Source organism: Anolis carolinensis, chromosome 3 (assembly GCF_035594765.1).
Source record: "Anolis carolinensis isolate JA03-04 chromosome 3, rAnoCar3.1.pri, whole genome shotgun sequence".
Taxonomy (NCBI): Eukaryota; Metazoa; Chordata; class Lepidosauria; order Squamata; family Dactyloidae; genus Anolis; species Anolis carolinensis.
The window spans coordinates 155,698,728-155,724,310 of record NC_085843.1 but is presented as its reverse complement, the minus strand read 5'-3'; the positions used below and the strand labels follow the sequence as shown (position 1 = coordinate 155,724,310).

The following is a 25,583-nucleotide window of genomic DNA, read 5'->3' as shown; positions in this document are numbered from 1 at the left end:
TGGCGTTGTCTGGTGGTGTTGGTGAGAAATTGTTGAGATAGTGGTGGTATTGAATGTCTGTTGTATCGTTGTCTTTATGTTTAGTATGCACACTGAAGTGGATTATATGGCAGTGTGGAGTCAAGATAATCCAGTTCAAAACAGATAATATAAGATTCTAAATGGTTTATATAGCTGTGTGGAAGGGCCTTGAGTCTACACTGCCATATAATCCAATTAAAATCTGATAATCTGTGGAAGAGGCCTAAGTGAGGCCTAACTGTGCCTGTCCCCTGGACTGAATAGGTTGCTAGGAGACCAAGTGGGCACAGCTTAGCCTTCAAAGTGGCAGCAATTGGATAAAAACTATTATTCCTCTCCCTGTAATTAGGACTTTATTTTTCTTTTCTTTTTGTTGTATCAACCTAGAGCCATGAATGATGGGTTGTGTTGTCAAATTTCGAGGTTGGAGGGCCTGTAGTTTTGTTGTTTTGTCCGCTGCCCTGATGCCATCACTCTTTTATATATATAGATTGGAAGAGACCTAGTTTTTACATACCTGGAAGAGGCCAGGCAAGGCAGGCAGGGAATGCAAGCAGGAGAGCGGCTGATGGAGGAGAAGAGAAAGGGGAAGGAGAGAGCAAACACCACCGCTGTTTCTCCCACTCCTCCTCTTCCTCTCTGGCTGAGAAAAAGGTTGGGCTAGATGGCCCATGAGGGCTCTTCCAGTTCTTTTAATATTGATATTAAGAGTTGGAAGAGACTTCATGGACCATCTAGCCCAACCCCTTTCTGCCTCAATGCAGTCAAAGCACCCCAACAGATGGCCATCCAGCCATAATATACATATTTAAAGAGTTGGATGAGACCTAGTTTTACATAACTGGACGAGGCCAGGCGAGGCAGGCAGGGAAGGCAAGCAGCAGAGCGGCTGATGGAGGAGAAGGGAAAGAGGAGGAGGGAGAAAACGCCACCGCCGCTGCTCCCCCTCCTCCTCTTCCTCTCTGGCTGAGGAGGAGTTGGAGTCGTTAGGAATTGTGGGAGCTGAAGTCCTGGAGGGCTGAAGTTTGTCCATGGCTGGGCCATACATACAAAGTGAATGCCTATGAGGGGGAAAGTAAGCAGGATAGGACTTTCTAGGGACAGAAGGGGCGACACACATGGTGGAAAGCACTCCAGAGGCCCAGCTAAAGATGGTGAGCAATGCGGAAATGTGGTGAGGGAACAAGAAGGGGCTCCAGAAGCGCCATCTCTGCTGAGGAGAGACACAGAATTGGATAGGGAGGCATATGAACCGAAGGAGGGCCCAGGCCAGGCTGAAGGCCTGAAGGAGGAGGCGCCCCCTAGAGGATGGCGCCACAGGCAAGTGCCTAAATTGCCTCACGGTTGAACCGCCTTCTGGATATTCACCAGAACCTCCCTGAAAACTCCCAAGGGAATCGGTTTAATTAGAATCCTCTCTCTCCGCTAATCTCGCACTTCGTCTCCGAATCTCCTTCTCAGAGTGGTGTGTTTTGAGAAACGACTTCCTATCAAAAACAACATTTTCCGGGGAACCAGGCTCTGTTTCAAGGGCTTTTGTAATTAGCTGTGGACCCAAGCTGTCAACAGGGGACATCTGGAAGGGAACGGAATCTTGCTGAGTTGGAAAAAACCCATATCCTCTTCCGTCTGATCTATAATGGCTGCGGGGTCATGACTCGAGGGTCTCGGAGACATCACAACAGCTAACTCAGAAATTACAAAGTTGAAATGTTAGGAGTTGTTGCCTAGCGAGAACAGTGATATTGGTCTCAACCCAATTGTTAATTCTGAACACAGTAAACCTATTGAAAGAATTGATTTGATTTAATTAATTGAAAGAATTGAATCAATTGATTTATCTCTTTATTGATTCACCATATAACAATGGATTCAATTAATCTGCTCTCATTGGGCTATTTCATTTCAATGTTTTCTGTGAGCCTGGTGTATACCTTTGGTGAAGTTCAAATGGGTTCTTTTTGTGTAAAACTTCTTTCAAATGGCTAGTACATAGCCACACCTATATCCATACTGGGCCCCTTTAAAATTCTCTCTATATACAGTGAGTTCTACTTGCTTCTCCTGTGCTTGCCTAAGGAATCAAACCAGTAGCAGAGCACCTCTGTAGGAGAGTTTATGTAGGAGAGTTTATGTGAGTATATATGCTCCTGTCTTTAATACTGTTACTATATTTTGTAATTTGTAATTTTTTATCATGTATAAGTGTTTCTAGCCACTCATATGTATTCCCTGTAGGTCCACTCCGTCATAGAATCATAGAATAGTAGAGTTGGAAGAGACCTCATGGGCCATCTAGTCCAACCCCCTGAATAACCGGTCGTGGATGGTGACCAACCTTGGACTTGTTTAAAACATCAGGTTTCATAAAAGGATTCACTTACTTGGACGTTTAAATTTGGACTCACAATTAGAGATTGATACAGTCCTCCATGTGGAACGTGAACTCTGGTGGGCATTGGACTCATAAACTCTGGATATAAGAGTTTTACTTTCTCTGAATATAGAGTTTTACTTTCTATGAATGTATATGTGTTGGTAACACATGGATTATATTTTGGTTTAATTACTGTTGTATAGTGCATATCTTTGGTTTACATTTCTAGCTGTAGTGGCCTCTTGCCTGTGCATTTCAGGGAATCCTTTCTTTGTATTGCCTATTGCCATATACACCATGACAAATGCATCCCTGGCAACTCCTGCAAAAAAAATCTGGATTTAATACAAGGTCGCATCATCCAGTTAAAGGGACATGGCCAGATCTCTACCTCCCCAGCACTATACTGATAATTACATGAGAGCAACAACAAAAGAGAGATAAATTTTGAGATAATTTGTATTGTTGCATGGAAAGTGTTGAATTCCTCTCTTCTCAAAATCAATAAAAAAGACATATGCCAATTTTACGTCACTACCAGAGTGCCAGAATTGGGAAGAATGACTGACCACTCAGAGAGAAAGAGGTACCCTGTTTCCCTGAAAATAAGACATCCCCTGAAAATAAGACCTAGTAGAGGTTTTGCTGAATTGCTAAATATAAGGCCTCCCCCGAAAGTAAGACCTAGCAAAGTTTTTGTTTGGAAGCAGGCCCAACGAACAGAACACTAGAGCATGCAGGATCGGTAAATGTACGTACCATAGAGTGTTGTACATGGAAATAATGGTAGTAACAAGAAATTCTTGATAGGATTCACAGTTTGTCTGGTTATGCTGGTTTGTGATGACAACTACTGTACAGTATATAATAAATATTCATTTTTCGTTCACCAATAAATGTGAATTCTTCTTCATGGAAAAATAAGACATTCCCTGAAAATAAGACCTAGCGCATCTTTGGGAGCAAAAATTAATATAAGACACTGTCTTATTTTCGAGGAAACACGGTTGCATGGAAAGGTGATAATAGTCCAGGCATCCCAGGAATCTCAAAGACTGTTGCTGGTCACCTACCTAATTCAGAAAAAAAAATATACTTGTAGGCATCCAGGCATGTACATGATTATAGATGCTATTATTGCCTTAAAATATATGTTCTTTTCTTTTTGCAATAACATGGTGTTTATTCCCAAATAAATGTGTTTAGTAGCAGGGTAGCAGAAGCAAATTTCGTTTTATTTCTGCCTTTGTTACAATGCTATGATTTAAGTGAGCCTATAGTGCAAAACTGTCTGTACTTAGTTCCTCCCCCCTCCCCCATAGTTGGTGAATAGATCATTTTTGTTTTGCTCAATAACAGCAAAATTCTATAAACAGCGGTAAAGCACAGAAAGGAGTATGTGGGGAAATGAGATACTACTTGTGTGTCCCACTACATGGCTGCTTGAAGCAGAGATCCATAAAACCATTCCCTTGTAAAATTACTGCCTCAAAGTATCTATAGCACAACTGCAACCAAGGCAAACTATAGGAGATGGTGGATCCTATGTTGCTCCTTAAGTCAAGTTGTCATTGGGCAAAACAGACCATTCTTCCGCCGCTAGTGGCTAAACTCATTACTTGGTCAATCTCTATGGCCCCTTCTACACTGCCATATAATCCAAATTATCAAAGCAGTGTGTTAAAGTGCTGAGCTGCTGAACTTGCAGACCAAAAGGTCCCAGGATCAAATCCCGGGAGCGGAATGAGCGCCCGCTGTTAGCCCCAGCTCCTGCCAACCTAGCAGTTCGAAAACATGCAAATGTGAGTAGATCAATAGGTACTGCTCCAGCGGGAAGGTAAGGGCGCTCCATGCAGTCATGCCAGCCACATGACCTTGGAGGTTTCTACGGACAATGCCGGCTCTTCAGCTTAGAAATGGAGATGAGCACCAATCCCCAGAGTCGGTCATGACTGGACTTAACGTCAGGGGAAAACCTTTACCTTTACCTTACACTGCCATATAATTCAGTTCAAAGCAGAATTATAGCAGTGTATAAGGGGCCTATGATAAGAGAAGTCCTTCTCTTTGGGCGCGGAGTACATTCTCTTTAACAGCTTTGGCTATGACTTTTAATGCCTTGTCCTATGTCTACTATATATGTGGGTGAAAGACTGTCTCAAGTATCATGGATTATAAAATGTATATCCCAATACTTCCAAAGCACAGTGGAGGTGTTCAGTTCCCTTTATATGAGACTTCCACATTTAGTCTTTCTTTTGATCCTGAACTTACATCCAAGTTGTCATTCCAATCGTGCACCCAACTCACTTCTCTTGTTTCATACAACCTCAAATTACTTTTTCTTCCTAGCCCATCCATGTCAACTCAAAACTAGCATATCTGACAGAGCATCCTTTCTCACTATGTATGTATGTATGTTTTTATTTATTTATCATTCCCTATATTTATACCCCGCTCTTTTCACCCCGAAGGTGAGAAGATTTGGCATTCTTTGACCTATCTAGCCCAGAAGAGAAGAGACGAGAAGAGAAGAGCTCTATTAAATCAGACCAAGGCTGGTGAGCAGCCTGCTGCAATAAATCACTCTGACCCTGAGGTCATGAGTTCGAGGCCAGCCCGTGGCGGGGTGAGCATCCGTCACTTAAAAAAATAAAAAATAGCCCCTGCTCATTGCTGACCTAACAACCCAAAAGATAGTTGCATCTATCAAGTAAAAAATAAGGTACCACTTATAAAGTGGGGAGGCAAATTTAACTAATTTACGACGTTGGAATGAGGAAGTGCCATCACAGTGGATGATGAAGCATCTGTCCCCCCTGTGGCCAGAATCGAACATCCCCTCAGGAGAAGGTTAAATTGCCTCTGTGTCTGTCTCTGTCTCGGTTCTGTGTGTATATGGGCATTGAATGTTTGCCCTATATGTATATAATGTGATCCGCCCTGAGTCCCCTTCAGGGTGAGAAGGTCGGAATATAAATACTGTATCTACTGTATCTTTTGACCTTATCACACTTGGGCTTTTGGCCTCCTGTTCCTCTTCGGGGACGGGGTCTGCCAAGCACCATCAGATGATGCTAGTTTGGCTCTGTCCCATTGATCCCCAAAGTGGTGAGGAAGTGTCACAAGATCCTTCCTCGCCCATGACAGAAAGGTAATTGGCTTTGGGATTGCTCCAGTGAAGCTACTCGTATATTTGGGGCCTTTTCTCATGTGATGGTGGAAAGGCCAATGCTACAATGTGCGTTGCCACCCTTTTCCCCATCTGATAGGGTCAGGGTGCTTATGCGCCTTGTCCTGATGTCCCCACCTTGTGTTTTGCTGGTAACTACCGATGAAACGGAACAAAATGAGGTGGGGAAGAGATTAGAGTGGAGAGGTCCTTTATTTATTTATTTATTTATTTACAGTATTTCTATTCCGCCCTTCTCACCTCAAAGGGGACTCAGGACGGATCACAATGTACACATACAAGGCAAACATTCAATGCCATTTGAACATAGAGACAGAGACAGACACAGAGGCAATTTAACCTTCTTCAGCTTCCAACTTCCTGAGGGTATGCTCGATTCCAGCCACAGCGGGAGCAGCTGTTTCATCATCCACTATGACGCCGACTTCCTCATTCCAAACACTGCTGGACGGTTTTTATGGTGTCGTAAATTAGTTAAATTAGCCTCCCCACATAGTGGTACCTAAATTTCCTACTTGATAGATGCAACTATTGTTCAGGTTACTTAGGTCAACAACGAGCAGGGCTATTTTAAAAAATTTTAATGGTTGGGTGTTCACTCCAACACAGGCTGGCCTCGAACTCATGACCTCTATGTCATAGTGATTTATTGCAACTGGCTACTAAGCAGCCCATGCCACAGCCCGGACCCCTTTATCAATTAAGTTTCCAACAGCGGCCAGCTAGAAACTGGTATTCAGAGTTACACGTTCTCTGAACAAAAAGATGATACTCACAACCCAGGTTAATAATTTGACTTTGCCATTATTCATTCACAAGCGTGCCTTTTCTGCCCAGTTTTTCCTCAATTTTATATAGCAAAAAAAAAAAAAAGGATACCCATGGGAGGAATGGGTGATACTGATTTTCAAATTGTTTTATCAGATCCAAAACATTTTACTGCCATATATCCTGGAAGCTCTCAACCTAAATCACTTAATCTATTCTTATGCCCTGATGAGGAAGAACCACTCTCCCATCTTTTGGCTCCTTGTTCACATCTGTGCGCAATGCCTTTAATTAGTTCATTTATGTGATTTTTGTTTGTTTTACTGTAAGCCTTATGATTAAAATGTAAAAAAAAAATACAAAAGGATGAATCATTTTATCAACCTGTGTAATAAAATATGTATAATGACAATGTTCCACATAGGACAAATTTACATGTAAATGGCCACCCATACAATTTACAAAGAAAGCGAGAAGCTAGCAATTACTATGAGAAACCCATAAAGATTGCTATAAATGCACAACATGAATTAGCCCAGAAAGATGAAAGTCAACTCACTGACGGTTATTTAACTCCTGAGAGATGAAAGGCTACCAGCTGACTGGCATGTAGATTTACATCCAGATTTCTCATATGTGAAGGATGGGAGCTGGGCCCAATGCATTGGAGTTTCATTCTGATGCCAGACAAATTGTGGCAGTAAGCATCTTTAGTCAAAGATTGATGCTGGGATCACAGGGTTGCATTTCTCAGCGATTGTCATGGCACAGTTTTTTCTGTTAAACACACACCTGTTCATCCCCTCCTGCCAGCTTCACTGATTTGCAATGGCTACCAAAATGCCAAATCTAGTGAGATGGCTTAAATCCAGCAAATTCACTGTTCTGCTTTGCTTCCTTGGAATGGGGAAGGTCTGTTTCCCAAGCAGCATAGTTTGTAAAATATGAACGTGTCTAGGGTAACTCGGCATGATCTGACTGTATTATTATAGAAAGTGCTAATGCTTATAAGGGAACATCCCTGCCAACACAATCAAAATTGTTCAGAGCCCACTTCTGACCACATCAACTGATTTTTTTTCTGGGTTCACAGCAGTCTATGTCTTAGCCCATCTGTTTTGAAATGTTTTAGCTTGTTTAGAATTAGAGTCAAATATTTGTTTTTACACAGGCCAGCATTGCGTATAACTCAAATTCTCACATAACTTATTTTTCATCCATCTTTATGTAACTCTCCAACATTGTCCAGTCTGTCATTTTAATTCCCTTTCCATTACTCTGTTTCCACATATATGTCAATTTATCCATGTCTTTTATCTCCATAATTTTGTCTATCCATTGTGTCTTAGTAGGGATTGAGTCTTGTTTCCAAAGTTTGGCAAACACCATTCTAGCTGCCGTTGTAAAAAAAGTAAATAACTTACTGTATATACTTGTGTATAAGCCTAGTTTTTCAGCTCTTTTTTTAAAACTGAAAAAGTCCCCCTCGGCTTATACTCGGGTGAGGGTCCTGGTTGGCTTATATTTGGGTCAGCTTATATTCAAGAATATATGGTACATTTATTATTTTCCTCTATTATTATTAATATTATTACATTTATTATTTTTATCTATCGTTGTTGCTACTATCTATCTATATATATAAAAGAGTGATGGCATCAGGGCAGCGGACAAAACAACAAAACTACAGGCCCCCCAACCTCGAAATTTGACAACACAACCCATCATCCATGCCTCTAGGTTGATACAACAAAAAGAAAAGAAAAATAAAGACCTAATTAGAGGGAGAGGAATAATTGCTTTTATCCAATTGCTGCCAGTTAGAACGCTAAGCTCCTCCAACTTGGTCTCCTAGCAACCCAATAAAAAATAATAAAAAACACAAAAATAATTAAAAACACTAAAAGATTAATACAATAACATACTATAATAACAGAAAATAACTAAAAATAATACAAGAAAATAAAATATAATAAATAAAAAGATAACTTACAATAAAATTAATTAAAAAAATACAAATAACGTCAAATAAAAATTACACAAGAATTTTTAGCCAATACCACCACCACTTTGCCACAGCAACGCGTGGCTGGGCACAGCTAGTATATATATATAAGGGTAATGAAATTTCGGCCTAGGACAAAACAACAAAACTACACATCCCAGAAACACTAAACTTGGCAGCACAACCCCTCATCCATGCCTCTACGTTCATACAACAAAAAGCTCCAGCTACTCCAGAAAACGGCCAGGCTTTGAGACTGCAAGGCTATTCACTGCTATTCCACCTGGCTAACAAAAGATTCCCATAAGCCACAGCAACGCCTGGCCGGGCAAAGCTGGTTACATTTATTTTACTCTATTTTTTATTATTATTATTATTATTATTATTATTATTATTATTATTATTATTATTATTATTAATACATTTATTATTTCACTCTGATCTTATTATTAGTGCATTTATTATTTTACTCTATTATTACTTGTATTATTTTCCTATATTTATCATTGTTATTATTATTACATGTATTATTTTACTCTATTATTATTGAAAGGATACATAAGCACATTTACATTGGAGAAGATGAGAATAATGATTTGATCAGTGTTATGGTTGAGCCTTATGGCTCCGATTCTGGGAGACGTGGTCGTAAGACTCCTCGGGAGTCAGACTCTCTTGAGGAGCGAGAAAGGAAACGGCTGCGGGACTTATTTGCAGAACCAACTGATGAAGACTCCTTTGAGGGTTTTACCGAGGGAATGGAGGAAGAGATGGTTAGCTCAGAGGAGGATGATATGGAATGGACTCGTGTGAGGGAGGATTTGGGTGCCACCGGCAATGATAGTATGGGAGGCGACTGGGGGGTTGCAGGATTAGACCCGTGGACGAGCTGGAGGGATGGGACGGGATCCACAGCTGGGGATGCTGTGGGGCGTAGTCAAAGGTGTTTTAGCTCTGATGAGGAGGAGGATGATGAGGCACCTGGAATTAGGGTAACAGCTGACAGCGATGAGGAGTTGTAAACTGGCATAAAATGGGGTCTAGAATCCAGGGCTAATTGCGTTGGGCAAGGTAATCTGGACGAACGCTTGGGCTCTTGTTGGGAATTTCCTGAAGACGGGTGTGATTCGTTTGCTGAATACGTAAGTTACCAAGGACACTGGGCATAGACGGCGGGAGGAACTGTGTGGGCTTTTCCTGTGCAACTTGTGTTTAATCTTAATAGCTTGGACCTCTGTCGTCTTTTTGACGGACATTAATTGCCTACTCTGGATTGACGCTGGACTGACTGACTGACTGACTGCGACCTCGGACTATCCCTTCTGTGATTATCGGTGGAACTGGTGAACTAAGACGTCTGTACCTGGCCTTCGACCTCGGACCGGATTGGGACCCCGCTGACTGCTTCTGCCCTGATTGATGTGTTTGAACCCGGAGTTCGCTTGCTGCACGGAGGAGTAGCAACTTAGTTTATCAACCACAGCTGTTGAGTAGCAGAAAGAAATCTGCTGCCAGTTATTTACGTTTTATTGAATCTTTGTTTACCAGTTTTTGTTTGTTTTAAGTGCCAGGCTGAAGTAAGCATTTTTGGTTTAACCCGAATTAAACTCCCGTTTAATCCGGTTTATCTTTTGAACTGTTTTTTAGTATCTTTTCGTATTGAAGGCGAGTGTTTGCCTAGCCCTTTGTCTTTTACGGGCATTTTTGGTTCTGTATCCTTAATAAACTGTGTTGAATCTTATCTAGTGGCGTTCTGTCTGTGACAATCAGTGTTGGACAGTCTTATCTTAAATTTGAGCTTTATGTAAACATTCAAAAATATTTAACCTACTGATGCCTCAATTAATGTGATTTTATTGGTATCTGTTTTTATTTCTGAAATTTACCACCCTCGGCTTATACTGGAATCAACGTTTTCCCAGGTTTTTTGTGGTAAAATTAGGTGCCTCGGCTTATATTCGGGTCGGCTTATACTCAAGTATATACGATATCTCTATTTAAGTCCCCAAAAAAGTCAACATCAAACATGTCTAAAAGATAAATTTCAGGTTTCATTGGGAAGTCTTTTAGTATTTTTTTTACATTCATTATGTATTAATCTCCAAAATTCAGCTGTTTTTTCGCACGACCACCACATGTGGTAATACGAGCCCTCATGTGATTTACATTTCCAACATTTATCATCAACATTATTCCTAATTTTTTGGGCCTAATATACCAACGATGAAGCATCTTAAGCCCATTTTCTTTCAGATCTGTTGCATATGTATATTTTAATCGTTTGTTCCAAATTTGTTCCCTTTCACTCAAATTAATAGGTCTTCCAATGTTTCTTGCCCAACTAATCATTGTACTTTTAATCTCCTGTTTCCATTGTCCATTCATTCAACTTCCCATAAATTTTTGTTATGACTTTTCTCTCCATTGACAAAACTGTATCCCAAAACTCCTTTTTCTCTGAGAATCCATTTTTTATCTATATTGAAATATTCCTTGATTTGCCTAAACTGATACATTTCTAAATTGTTGTGATATTTACTCTTGTGTTTTTATCTGGAATACTCCATCTCTTTTTACTAAAATATCTTTATAAGTTGGCCATTTAACCCAACCTAACAACCTCCTTTGGTTCGCCTATCGTACCAATTTTGTCCTATCGTACCACAAGTACGAATGCCATCCTTTATGTCAGGGGTCCCCAAACTAAGGCCCAGGGGCCGGATGCGTCCCATCGAAGTCATTTATCCGGCCCCCCCACGACACAAGGGCATAAGGGGGTTGGGCTAAATGACCCAAAGGGTCTCTTATTCTCTTACAACCCTTATTATTATTATTATTATTATTATTATTATTATTATTAACATTAAGGCTGGGTGGCCATCTGTCAGGGGTGCTTTGCTTGTGCTTTTGGTGCCAGAGGCAGAAAGGGGTTGAACTTAATGGCCCAAGGGGTCTCTTCCAACCCTCTTTTTATTATTGCTATTATTAATTATTATTATTATTATTATTGCTCAGTGGCCAACTATAGTCCAGCCCTCCAACAGTCCGAAGGATTGTGAACTGGCCCCCTGATTAAAAAGTTTGGGGACCCCTGCTTTATGCAAATCAAAACCTTCCCGCGATAGTATTTTAACATTCATAACACTGAATTCTGATAGGACCTTTATGCCTAACCACATGACTTTTCCGAAGGCATCGTCTTATTGAACTGGGATGAGTGGTAGTCACTCAATCAATAATTTATTGGTTTAAAACTGAAGGTCGTAATAGAACCATAAAAATCCAGCAGATTCTAAGAAAAATAGTAAGGAGAGCAAATCAGAGCACACTTTTGTATTGTTTGTATTGGGCGTTTTCAAAAGTTATTGCTTTATCTGCCCAATGTGTTTTCTAGAGGAGAGGGGTGCACAGATTCAGAGAGCAGCATTGGAATCATAGAAGAGAGAGGGAGATATGAAGGGACATCATGAAAGGGGACTAAAGCAGGGCGCTTGTTGCCTCCAAACTGTCTCCCAGGTCAAATAACCTGGATACCCTTGGAACTGACCCACTAGCTTGAAAAGGCTACTGCTGAATATCTGGACAGTGAATGGAAATGTGTTCTAATCATGATTTGATCCGGATGAGTGTGCCAAACTGGCCTGTATTATAAAGACCTGGCTGAATGTGGAGGGTTCTGATGATCAGTTTTTTCTGTGTAGCAACAAGTGAGATCTGAAAGGTCGGGAAATGGAGCCGTAGTAGTACTACTTCTATCCCTCTAAGCCAGTGATTCTCAACGTGTGGGTCCCCGGGTATTTTGGTCTACAACTCCTAGAAATCCCAGCCAATTTACCAGCTGTTAGGCTTTCTGGGAGTTGAAAGCCAAAACATCTGGGGACCCACAGGTTGAGACCACTGCCCAAGCAGACACCTCTCTCAGAGTCTGTAGGATTTGAGTGGGTCTACCTAAAGGTGGATAGCCTGGACATAGTTAATGTACCACTCATTATGCTGTTCAACACTCTCCTTTCCTGAGCTAACTGGGGTGATCTTGGGGTTGGTGCTTTCATGGCTAGTAGTACTGGAGGACTTCATTGTCCATGCAAAGACTGTGTTAATGTGGGATTTGTGTATAGATAGTGTTTAAATGAAATTTGTGTCTTGCTAGTATTGCATACTGATTGCATCATCCAGAGTGTACTATAGTCTGGAAAGAGTTAATTGCTAAGAAGCTGTGATGACCTTGATGTATGGCTGGAACTGGGGAGTGTCCATACACAAGTGTGTGTATGCATTACTGATTGCATCAGATCAGTTTAGTTCTGTTTGTCTGCCTAGAGTGAGAGTCCTGTGTCTATTGTCGGCAAGTCTGTCTTGTTTATTACTGTTTACAGTAAAACTTGTATATAGTTTTACCATCATCTCTGATGTCTCTTCGTTCTGCGTTCCACTGATTCTATTCAACAACTGCTGTGCTGCTTAAATTACTCTGATAGACTGCTCTATCAAAAATGGCAAAGACAAGTATCCACTGTTACAGTAATACAGATTTTTTTAAATGTCATTAAATATATATTTAGTTAAATACAACAAAATGAATACAAAAACTAATAAAGTCATACAGTAAAACATAAGACTGTTACATTCACAGTAAAAGAAATATTTTTCTCTTGAAAGCTGAATTGACTCCTCTTCTCATACACAATAATTGTTTTTATTTCTTTACTCCAAATTCACAACCAGTTTCGACTCAAGAAAGTCTTCATCAGGTGGAATGTAGTCTATTATCTGTGTTGTTTTTCTGATAATATGGATCCTATAGGGAACACATATAGTGGCTAAAGATTATTTAATATACAGTAGAGTCTCACTTATCCAAGCTAAATGGGCCGGCAGAAGCTTGGATAAGTGAATATCTTGGATAATAAGGAGGGATTAAGGAAAAACCTATTAAACATCAAATTAGGTTATGATTTCACAAATTAAGCGGCAAAACATCATGTTATACAACAAATTTGACAGAAAAGGTAGTTCAATACGCAGTAATGTTATGTTGTAATTACTGTATTTATGAATTTAGCACCAAAATATCACGATGTATCGAAAACATTGACTACAAAAATGGCTTGGATAATCCAGAGGCTTCGATAAGCGAGGCTTGGATTAGTGAGACTCTACTATATGTGTGTGTGTGTGTGTGTGTGTGTGTGTGTGTGTGTGTGTGTGTATATATATATATATAGTTGCATGAGACATACAATATACAGAACAAAGATAATGTAAAAATTATACTTACAGAAAGTTCTTCTTAATATTCATACTCTGCTCCCAGTTTGATTCCAATGTAAGTAGGAAGCCGAGTAACTAATCCCACTGTTCATATAGCAAGCACATCGGGCAGGTGATTGCAATGTAATGTAGCTGCTGTTATTCATGAATCACATTTAAAGGAATAACTCCGATTTTTACAAAAAAAAATCATAAAAGTTATTATTGTTCAACCCTTTAGGATGTTCTGTTTGGAGTGTGAAAATCCAAAAAGATTCACATTGTAGGAGCTTCATCTGGAAATCAATGCCCTTGGAAGATGTAATGACTGCTAAAATCTGGACCCAGAGTGATTCAGGACTGTGGTTTAAATCTTCAAAATGCTTATAGAAAATCAAATAAATAAAATGTTTCCCGATCTTGCTTTTATGTTCTATAATGTGGAGTTTGACTTTCCTGCTGGTTTGGCCTATGTACATTAGTGAACAGGGACATGTAATGGCATAAATGACCCCTTCAGTGGAGTAAGTAGCAAAATGATTAATTTTACATTAAAATTTAGTGTGATGATTCTTTAAAAACTTTGCTGGTGTGAATTTTGGGCATATGGAACAATGGTGACACACAAAATTACCTATCAGATTGGATGTAATGTAATGTTTTTATTTAAAAACCAGATGCTGCACAGGCAGGCAAATGTAATGGTAGAAATGTTGTTGACCAATGAACATATCAGCACACACAACTTTGAATTGTAATGCCTTTACAAAGTAGTGTAACTGGGGCTAAACTTTCAGTCCTGGCAATCTGCCTGGTGCAGGCCTAGCCTGTCTCTCAACAAAAGTCTCACTTTCAAACAAAAGGATATTGAAAAGACAGCAAAAACAGAGCTACTAAAAGGTTATCCCCTATTACACTATTTTATTATTTTAAATGAACTGTTTTTAATACTTTTAAATATTTTTATTCATTTACAGAGGGAAAAATTGTATTAATACTGTAAGGAACATTTTAACATTCTCCTTTTATTGTATGTTTTAAATTGTATTTTTCAAAGTTGTGAGCTGCCTCAAGGTCCAATTTCGGTGGGGAAAGTGGGATATAAATAAATGTGATATGGTGGTGGTGGTGGTGATTGCTCTACAATGATTCAGCAGCATACACTAACCAATGCATTGAACTAGTAGCTTTTCTTTCAGCTAATGCAGAAAATGTGATCATATATTCAGCAAGCAAAAAGAAGAAGAAAACATACCATAGATAGACAAATCAGACTCCATTGATCGTTGCTCAAACAATATAAAATGTCATGAACTACAACTTCTTCAACTTCTATTTTGTGCTCAGGCAGAAAGATATTCATTTTAGAAATATACATTTATATACTGGTTACTGTATTGTTGTTGGCATTGATTGGAAATGCTATTTCATGCACATCCTTTTCAAACCATGGAAGATGAGCTCTGCAAACAACAGTGTAAGGTTATTATAATTATAATTGTTAATGTTTACTGTGATGAGATAAGACTAGAGGACAAGAGATGGGAAGCACGGGAAAGAACGTGGGGAGAAAGCTAAAGAAAATGATCCCTGAAACTAGCTAGCTGAGATACAGTATTAACTTAGGCAGAAAATGAAAAATACCTATATATTTGTAAAGTTATAACAATTGCAGAGCTGTGTGGGATTCTCCCATTTTTTGTCTTGAGTAATTCAGTGACTCACCACTAGAGTTGTGCATGGAATTGATTTCTCCTGTTTCCTTTGTTTCTTTCATTTCTTTCGGTATTTTGGGAACACATAGCGGGAACCATCCTGCTGGTACAAAAAATTGCTCATGACGAAAGCAGGCAGGAGCAGATCCCAACTCTTCACCTGCTTTTCATGAACAGAGCAGCCTCCTTGTCTTGGAAAGTGTGTTATGGGTTTGTGGAAAAACAAACTGCATGCAGTCCTGTCCATACTTATCCAGCCCTTTTGTGCATCCACAATGAGCAAAAGAAACAAGCCAGGAAAATGGAAAAATCAAAGTTTACTCTTAAGTAGCAAAGTCAAGGAGAACATTAAACAAGTAGCTTCAAAACCTCCAGCTTCAAAATAACTCAGTCCATCTGAAGCAACAAAACTCACATAAAGTTCTTTACATTAAACTCATGCATCTTCTTTAGAGAGTTCTTCAATGGTGCAAGGAGACAAGCAAAGTAGGCTCTCAGCCAGGAACTTACTCCTTGTAAGTTCTGAAGCAAGTGATTCATTAAGTCCCAAAAAGCATTACAAACATTCCCCAAGTTATACTCCATTCAGGGAGTGGTTCAAGCTTGTTATTCTTGATTGTTCTAACTACACAACTATGAGTTGTAATTGACCAGGTGTTTTTCCCTTAACACACATATACACAAGTAGTGATCCCACAGAAACTTAGTCAAATACATGCATATACAGCAATACTGGGCCCCTGGTGGTGCCACAGTGTGTTAAAGCGCTGAGCTGCTGAACTTGCAGGCCGAAAGATCCCAGGTTCAAATCCCGGGAGCGGAATGAGCGCCCGCTTTTAGCTCCAGCTCCTGCCAACCTAGCAGTTCGAAAACATGCAAATGTGAGTAGATAAATAGGTACTGCTCCAGCGGGAAGGTAACAGCGCTCCATGCAGTCATGCCAGCCACATGACCTTAGAGGTGTCTACGGACAATGCCGGCTCTTCTGCTTAGAAATGGAGATGAGCACCAACCCCCAGAGTCGGTGTGATGCCTCATGGGCCCTGTAGTCCTGTTCCTAGTATTATTGTGGCAGATGAAGATGAAAACATGGGGTTTTCGCCGGTGCAACAAGAGCCGGAGTATCTTCACCTGCCGGATGTTGACGTTTGCCCTCAAGAATTCAGTAAACCAGGCCTTGGGCAGTACTCCCCTCCGTTTCCCAGGAAGGAATCTTATTCTAGAGATAGGGGAGTTAGAGAAGCTAATCGGAGAAGCCTGAGAATCGCTGCCAAACAACTGGCTGATTAGGTCTGCCTCCGTTGGGAAATTCTAAGGGGTAATGCATCTGGACAGAGTGGGTTTCGCTTCTCGTTCTCTAGGGAAAGAGTTTGTTGGCGGGAAAACGAGACCCAATATAGGGGTTTGGCGCGAGAGATTCTTTGCGGAGTCAATTGATCAGCTTCAGGAGAGAGATCGTGTGTGGACTTCGTAACCCCAGTTCCTTGCTTCCCGGATCAAGCTTCAAGCCCTTGCCTCGCCTTGCTGTTTAACCACGGACCCTGCTCCACGCTTCATGTTTTGCCTTGTCTCCAGTCACGGACCTAGCCAAGAACCAAGTTTATTTCCAGCCTTGTTGTCAAGCTTCATTGGACTCTAAGACTCTGACATTTCCCCACACTATTGCTTGGCAAAGTGTGTGTTTCGGTCAAGTGGATTAAAACTTTGAACTCTAATATCCATTATTGGACAATACATTTTTGGACTATATTTGACCTCATTTGAAAGGTCTGCTTCTGAACTATATTCTTCACTTGTTTTTATTGCTTTTATATATTTCCTTAATAAAGATATTAGATAGAGATTGGCCTCCGTGTATGGTTTTTGGTGCCCAGCAGCCAGGGTTCTGACAGTCGGTCACGACTGGACTTAACATCAGGGGAAAACCTTTACCTTTTACAGCAATAAAGTGCATGTGGCATGCAGGCACAGACAGCATGCATGCCTGCCAGCACCTGCAGCTGAGCACCTCCTCTAGAGTGGAAATAAACAACAGGTAAGAAGAAGCCTCCTTAAAGTGCGCAGGAAGGGGAGCATGGGAAGCCCCACTGCCATATTGGGCCGATAGAAAACAGATATTTTGGCACCCAAGACTGAAAACAGATATCTGCCCTCCCGATTTCAGGAGCCTCCCCAAAAATGGGTTGGGGACCCACTGAAAGTCAGGACACTAAACAAGTCAAGGTTTAGCCTGAAAGCACAACCCTACTCACCACTACAAAAGCTATAGATAAAACAACTATGAAGTTGTTTTTTAAACAGTAGGGTTTAACCATGTTAAAACAGAACATTATTCATTCTGTTGAAATGCATGAGTAAATAAAAAAGAATTGCATAGCTGAGATGCCACAAAAATTGCAAAAATAGTTACAACTTTTTTGTCATTGACAAGTAAATGTTTTGATGAAAACATGTTTTGGTGAAAAATGGTGAAGTGCCTCAAACCTTGTTTTGCATTTCAGGACTTTTGTGAAGTTTGGGGTGCTGTTAGAGATATTACAGGAAGGAAGGGGCAGAGCAGAGGGCAGAAGAATCCATGGTGGTCTGCTGCAATGTATGTGCAAAGTTTGTCTTAGCAGAAAAACTCAACAACTACACCTGAAGAAGTACAAATTGGTAGCTGTCTTGGAAGAGAAGGTCAGTGAACTACAACAGCTATGTGTTGAGTCCCTTCAATGCATCAGAGAACATGAGGACTTCCTGGATAGAACAAAAGGAGAATTGATCTTACAGAACCTTCAGAGAGAAACTGCCAAGGAAACTGAAGTGTAACTGTGAGGAAATAACCTGGAAAACAATCGCAGTCAGAAGCAGTCCATACCATAGGAAATCAGAATTGCTCCAATTAAACAATTGCTCCCTACCTCTTCAGGAGTTTAGCAACAGTGAAGATGCTCAAGCAGAAAACCAACAACAAGGGACATTGCACAACAAAGAAGGAGTCACGGTAACTGCCAACTGCAACTAGAAGAAAAGAAAGGTGTAAGTGGTTGGAGACTCAAAGGCATAGAAATACCTTTGTGCCAATCTGACAAGATTAATCAGGGAGAGTGCTTTCTTCCTGGTACGTGTATCTTGGATGTCACTGACAACTTGCCAAAACTCATTGAGATCAGTACTCTTATCCTCTTTATTCATGTGGGCAACAGTTTGGCCAAGAACATTATTGAGCAGATCACCTTTGACTATGAAGCCTTGGACAAGAAGCTGAAATGTTTTGAGGCACAGGTGGTATTCTTGTCAATTCTGTCAGTGAAGTATAGAGAAATGCATAGAGATAGGAAAATACTAAAATGAATTACTGGTTACATTAATGGTGTAAACAAGAAAGGTTTTACTTCTGGGAGCACAGTCTTCACTTCTTGGACAGATAACTACTGGCTACAAATGGGCTGCACCTCACAAAGACTGGAAAGGATGTCTTTAGTAGTAGCATCACAAAGCTGATCAAGAGGGCTTTAAGCTAAATTCTTGGGGAGTTGGAGATGATAATGATATCAGACCAAAGGCTAGCTCTAAACACAATAATGTGAATTCTCAAGAAAAAGCTAACGGAGAAAAACGGTCAGTAAATTAATATGTGAGAACAAACAAAGCTTCAACTATCTATACATCAATGCAGAGTTCAGAAAACCAACAAGATGACCTGGAAGTCATAGTGCAGAAAGAGGATGATTCTCATGCTTTTAACATTACAATTCAAGGTAAAACATGGATGTTCTGCTGTGCAATTGATTAGACAATCCCCTACAACTTGGCTCCTATTAAGATCTGAAATCTGCCCTGGCACGTTACTGTTGTTCTCCACATCAGTTCATTTCCCCATCCTATTTTGCCCACCCCATGCACTTTATGATGACTCATGCACTTTATTCATCAGCCCTAATGTAATATGAATTGCCCCAGTCCACCCATTCATGCTTAGGATTGGACCTTGCACAGGCTCACTGACGATTAGGTTAAGATTGTTTTATACTTTTACATTTTATGCTGTTTTAATTGCTGTTGGATTATCTTGTTTTAGGTAATGATGTATATGTTTTAATTCTGACTATTTTATGATGCTATGATGTTGATTGGGCTTGTTCCCTTGTGGAGATGGAGACAAGATACAAAAAAAAAGTTATTATTAAAACCTATTCAAAAATAGTGGATGTGACAGAAAGTATATAGAAATCCATGAGAGTAATCAAAATGAACTAAGAGCATTTGAGTAAAAATAAATAAAGGAATAAATGAATGCAACTATGTAGTATGAGTTTGCCATAGGACACCAAACCAATAGGATGGTGCTTTTTACTAGGCTTGGGCTTCGTATCCGGAAGTCTCGTTACTCAGAAATAAAGTCAGAAGTTTTTTAGATCCGAGCTGGTTTCCGACATGCGCATGCACATCAGAAGCACACTTCCGATTTTGAACCATTTGTCCCTCTTGATTGGAAATAACTCGAACCATTCGGAAGTCTGACTCAGCAAACTGTGCACTCTCAGTCAAGCATGATGGCTGGGAGGTGAAGCCTAACATGGGACTTACCTCCCAGCCAATCAGGGCTTACATTTGAGGGAGGGGGTGGGGTTTGCTCGCCATAACGCTAAACCCTACCGCATGGCCGGAACAGTTCATTGCGGCCAGGAAAGGGACTGTGGTGAGTGGTTTGGCTGCCTGTGTCTGGCTGCCAGGCTCATTGCTGGCTGCCTGTGTGTGCTGCTTGAGAAGGTGAGAGATAGAACAAAGGGAGAAAGAAAGTCAGGTTGTTATCCAAGCTGTAAGAGAAAGAGAGGGAGCTTGTTTTTGAGGGCAGAAAGGGAAAGGGGGCTTTTAAAAAATAACAATAATGTAATTCATATTTTATTTAAAAATTCCCTAAAAATTTGTGGATCATCCAAACGTTCTGAAATTCTGTAAGCTAACAGTGGATGATGTGTTCTACTCTGTAGCAAATTTGATCAGGATAGCTGAAAAAATGAGGGCGGGAGAACCCCCTGAAGTTTCCCTCCCAGCAGTGCTGTTTTTCCCTATTGCGCATGTGCATCCGCCATTAACAAAGCACTTACGAAGATTCAGAGGTTTCACAAAAATTTGAACTTTTTACCTTCAAAAATCGGAAATGACTTTAGAAACGAAGCGCCAGCACCCCCTACTTTTGAACACGGTTTAGAACCTTTTTTTTGTGGATCGCAGAAGCCTACTTTTTACAAACAAATCTCAGAAATCTCAAAGATGCAAAAATTAGTACTTAAGGGGGAATTAAATTACCCCGATGTCTGCTGGGAGACTACCATATTCCATTGTATAATAGTCACCATCGCATAATCATTGCACCCTCTTTTGGGGAAGATAAAATTGATAGATGCTGGGAATAATATTTATATGAATTTCAGCAAAGCTTTTGATTAGGTTCCACATAATGTCCTGACCAGCAGATTGATTGAATGTGGAATAGATGAGAACATAGTCACATGGATCCATAACTGGATGGAAAATCATGATCAAACAGTCAGCACCGCACTTCAAACTGAATAGTGGTCTCAAGTGGAGTGCTTCAAGCTTCTGTCCTAGTGCTATTGCTCCTCAACATTTTTATCAGTTACTTAGATGATGGGGTAAAGGGAATTCTTACCATCTTTTTAGAAGACATAAAACAGGCAGGGGTCATTAAACACTGAAAAATAGAGAAAGAATTGAACGGAGCCTTGCTAAATTTTGTTATATCCTGCATTAATTTGAGCATGATTTCCAAGTTAATGGAAGTAATAAACCCATCACATTTTGCACAGATCAGACCTTACCTGGAGTGCTGTGTTCAGTTCTGAGTGCTTAATTTTAAGAGGGCTATACAACCTCATCAGATGGGCCACCAGAATCACCATGCATTGTGATGTATCTGGCAGTGCCTGGTGAGGGGTGTGGGGAACCCACTGCCCCACACCCCACGTTACCCAGTTTCTCTCATGCCTCATCCCATGGTGTGGGGGGGGGGGATCCACTGCCCAGCTTCCGCCTGTTGATTCAAATATAACACAGAAGCCTCCCGTGTTGTCGCCACGGTGGCATAGGCCGCTTGCTGTCCCCTTTTGCCATGGAGCCCTGCCAGTAGTTGTACGTTGTGGAATGGGCTTCGTGACAAAAGGGAAGAGCAAGCGTTATATGACAGGCAAATTAGTCCATATGGTGAGGTCAATTGTGTTGCTTCCCTGTAAGTGGAGATTAGTGGGCCCCTAGTAAAGTAAACTAGGGGCAACACAGGAATTGTAAAAACAAAAGAATCACAAGTGCATAAATCTAGGTTATACCTCTGTAACTGCCCAATAGAAATTTATCTGTTGATATTAAAGTGCTGCATGAGTTATTTGCCTAAATCAAAACATAAGTAAATCCCATTGATTTAGTTGGTCTACTCTATTTGGAATGATCACTTGTATTTAGGCATTTCTGCCCTAACTGAATATTTATTTTGTGGTTTCCCTTAAAAATTTCCCAATATTTCTCCTCCTTTGTAGGCAAAATATAAAGAAATTCCAATCTCAAATCTTACCAGCTTTATTAATTGAGCACCTCAGACTCCCAACAAAATATAGTGTACTGGAAGGAGATAGATGATGCACAGACAACAGCTTATATCTCATTAATGACCTTATCAGAAAGACCAGTAAATCATCCCACTTTGTATGGTTTCTGACAAGGAAAGAGGGAACAGTGGGATGAATCTGTCATCCCATGCGCAGCCCCTTCTCACAACACTTTCCCCATCGCATAGAAAAAGCATCACCCTCGTGGGGAGACCCCGTGCTGGCTTCATTGGAGCCAAAATAACACATGAAGGCTTTCTCCTTGGTTGGGGGCAGGGCCTATGCCGAAAGTCAAACAGCATTATGTGGTGTCTGGCATTGGCCTTTTTCCCCCCAGATGGGGTGAAAGCGTCTTAGAATCATAGAATCATAGCATTGGAAGAGACCTCATGGGCCATCCAGCAGAGGCGGTTCAACCAGCAGGCCAACTGGGCAGTTGCCTGTGGCGCCATCTTGTTGGGGGCACCATCGAGGCAACTCCTGTCTCCTGCGGCTGCCTCCGCTGCCGCGCTTCCCTCCGCAAGGAAGGAGCCGAGGTCACCGCTTTGCGGAGCAGAGAAGTGGCGCTTTTCTACTCCGCAAAGCCCCAAACACCTTCCTTCTCGCCAGGAAGGCGTTCAGGGCTTTGCAGAGCAGAGAAGCTGCCAAACGCCTTTCTGGCGAGGCCTTCCTGGTGAGGCTTTCCTCTTCTGTCCAGTGCTCCGGCGAGCACGGGTGGCCCATCACTCACTGGATGGCCTCCTGGTGCCCGCACTGGGCCTTCCGGTGCCCGTGCTGGCCTCCTTGTGCCCACGCTGGGCCCGCCTTTTGGGCCTTCAGAGACTGTGAGGTAAGTGGGGTTTATATATCTGTAGAAGGTCCAGGGTGGGAGAAAGAACTCTAATTAATCACCTTGATTAGCATTTAATGGCCCTATGGCTTCAAGGCCTGGCTTCTTCTTGCCTGGGAGAATCTTTTTTTTTGGGGGAGGTGTTAGCTGTCCCTGATTGTTTACTGTCTGACTTTCTCCTGTTTTCAGAGTGTTGTTCTTTATTTATTGTCCTGATTTTAGAGGTTTTTTTTAATACCGGGGGCTATCTGGGTTATCTACACTTCCCTATATCCCTGTTCAATGTTTGGTGCTAAATTCACAAATATAGTAATTCCTACATAACATTAACATGTATTGAACTGCTTTTTCTGTTGATTTGTTGTAAAACATGATGTTTTAGTGCTTAATTTATAAAATCTTAATGTAATTTAATGTTTAATAGGCTTTTCCTTAATCCCTCATTATCCAACATTTTCACTTATCCAACGCTTTTATTTTTCAGTGATTGGTTTGGGGGGGGGGGTGCCAAAATTCTGTTCACCTACACTTGAAAAATACCTAGGGCCGGCTCTGCCATCCAGTCCAACCCCCTGCCAAGAAGCAGGAAATCACCTTAGGACACCGATTTCACCCCGTGTAATGAGATTATAAAGTTATACACACACATACACACACATATTATACAGACAGACAGACAAACAGAATATCCCAGAAAAATGTCATTTGTCAAAACTCTACTTGATTCCTACTTTCCTTTCAATAGTTCCTTCAGGGACAACTCACGTATATTCTCTTCTTCACCTGCAAAGCAGAAAGAGAATGTCTGATTGTAACTAGTTGGCAAGGACATGACCATCCTGAGGCATAAAAGCCTCAAGAATTAATTAAGATTACAAGAATCCTGTAAATGATCAATTAGGGTGTCTGTAAATGCAAAAGACCTGGCAGTCATACATTCTCCCATTTAAAGGTGGATGTCCTGTTTAAATTCTCTGTGTAATAAAGTACAAGTAAACTGATCTAATGCTGATTGGGCTTAAGGAAGAAGGCTGTTCGGGCTCAATGAAAAGTAACAAAGAATCCTGTGCAGTGAAATTGTGCTCTTCCCTGTGACTGATTTCCAGGAAATAATTATTTTATAATATTCATAGTATCTGACTATGAATACAGACCATTCTAGTCTGAAGATAACATTCACAGGGAAGAAGATAGCATACAAGTATTCTTGGTTTGGATCTGTTAATAATTGCAATCTGATGAAAAGTGCAACATGTCTTAATGCCAGTGGATGTTTCTTTAATGGACAATCCCAATACACTAAACACTTTCTTATCTCTGATGGGATATAACAGAAGAAGTATCATCTTACTGATGAATGGGATACTTCCATTCCTGGTCTAATTCAGTAGATTAAAACCTGAAGAAATGTGTATCAAAAGCCTCCCCACTAAAAAAAATTAAAAAATTAAAAAATAAAATAAAATAAAACCCAATGGGTTTAAAATCTTATGTGTACTATTATAAAGAGGTTCACTTCTTAGGTTAGCACCAACCCACGCTGTCTTTTGGAAGCAGTTAAAAACATACCCTGTTTCCCCTAAAATAAGACATCCCCAGAAAATAAGACCTAGTAGAGCTTTTGCTGAATTGCTAAATATAAGGCCTCCCCCAAAAGTAAGACCTAGCAAAGCTTTTGTTTGGAAGCATGCCCAACGAACAGAACACCAGAGCATGCAGGATTGGTAAATGTATGTACCATAGAGTGTTGTACATGGAAATATTGGTAGTAACAAGAAATTCTTGACAGGATTCAGTTTGTCTGGTTATGCTGGTTTGTGATAACAACTACTGTACAGTATATAATGTTCATTTTTTTGTTCAACAATAAATGTGGATTCTTCTTCATGGAAAAATAAGACTCCCCTGAAAATAAGACCTAGCACATCTTTGGGAGCAAAAATTAATATAAGACACTGTCTTATTTTCGGGGAAACACGGTAGATGTTCTGTTGTGCATTGGATTAGACAAATCTGTTATATCCTGGCCCTTACCCACATCGAAATTTGCCCTGTCATGTTATAGTTTGATTTCCATCCCATATTTATCTTCCCTACCTGCTTTATCTATTTGATGTATGTTCTATTTTGATATAGACACTCTTTTTTATCAGTTTGTTTGCCCATTTATGTCCATATTGGACCTTTTAATGCTGTGGATGATTGTATATATTTCCTGCTCTTAATTATGTTTTTTAAAAAACTATGACCTGTTTAATTTGTTTTTAAATGTAATGCTTGTTTTTTTAACTGTTTGATTTTATGATGTTATGTGATTTGTATTGGGCTTGTCCCCGTGTGAGCCATTCCGAGTCCCCGTTTTGGAGATTTTTTGGAGATGGAGGCAGCATACAAAAATAAAGTTGTTGTTGTTGTTATTAAGTGACCTGTAGACAAGATGGTCAACAACCTTGCTCTCTTGTAAATAGAAAAGCTGTTGTTGTGTTGTACTAGGTTGCAAGGACTGTTTTCCATCTGGGTCTTTGATTTTGTGTGTGGAGAAATATTTGTTTCATGGTCTCAAATTGCCATGGAATGGCCAAGGCAGCTAGGGCTTGTCCTCTCCATGCCTGGAATCTCTACTTATTTTAAAGAGTGCCTGATTCCCCCATTTCTTAGTCTTAATGCCAGCTCTTGCTAATGATTGCTACAGTTTGCAAACTTCAAAGCTTCTACAACTAAATAATTTGCAATAACTCAGCAGGGAGAAATATGGGAAGAGGATAAGAGAGGAAGGGTGGAAATTGACTCCTTGCAAATGGAAGAAATTGGCAGCCA

General features: G+C 40.5%; 1 long non-coding RNA gene across 2 annotated transcripts in view; it reads right to left on the bottom strand.

Annotated features, from left to right (window-relative positions):
• Positions 1-14,397, bottom strand: part of LOC134297620 (uncharacterized) — a 58,033-nt gene extending 43,636 nt beyond the window's left edge. Inside the window, exon 1 of one of the 2 annotated variants that reach the window (XR_010004423.1) lies at positions 13,643-14,397. This is a non-coding gene — a long non-coding RNA (uncharacterized LOC134297620). The remainder of the gene's footprint in view (positions 1-13,642) is intronic. The other variant, XR_010004422.1, reaches the window with a different exon arrangement.
• Between the last annotated feature and the right edge of the window lie 11,186 nt (positions 14,398-25,583).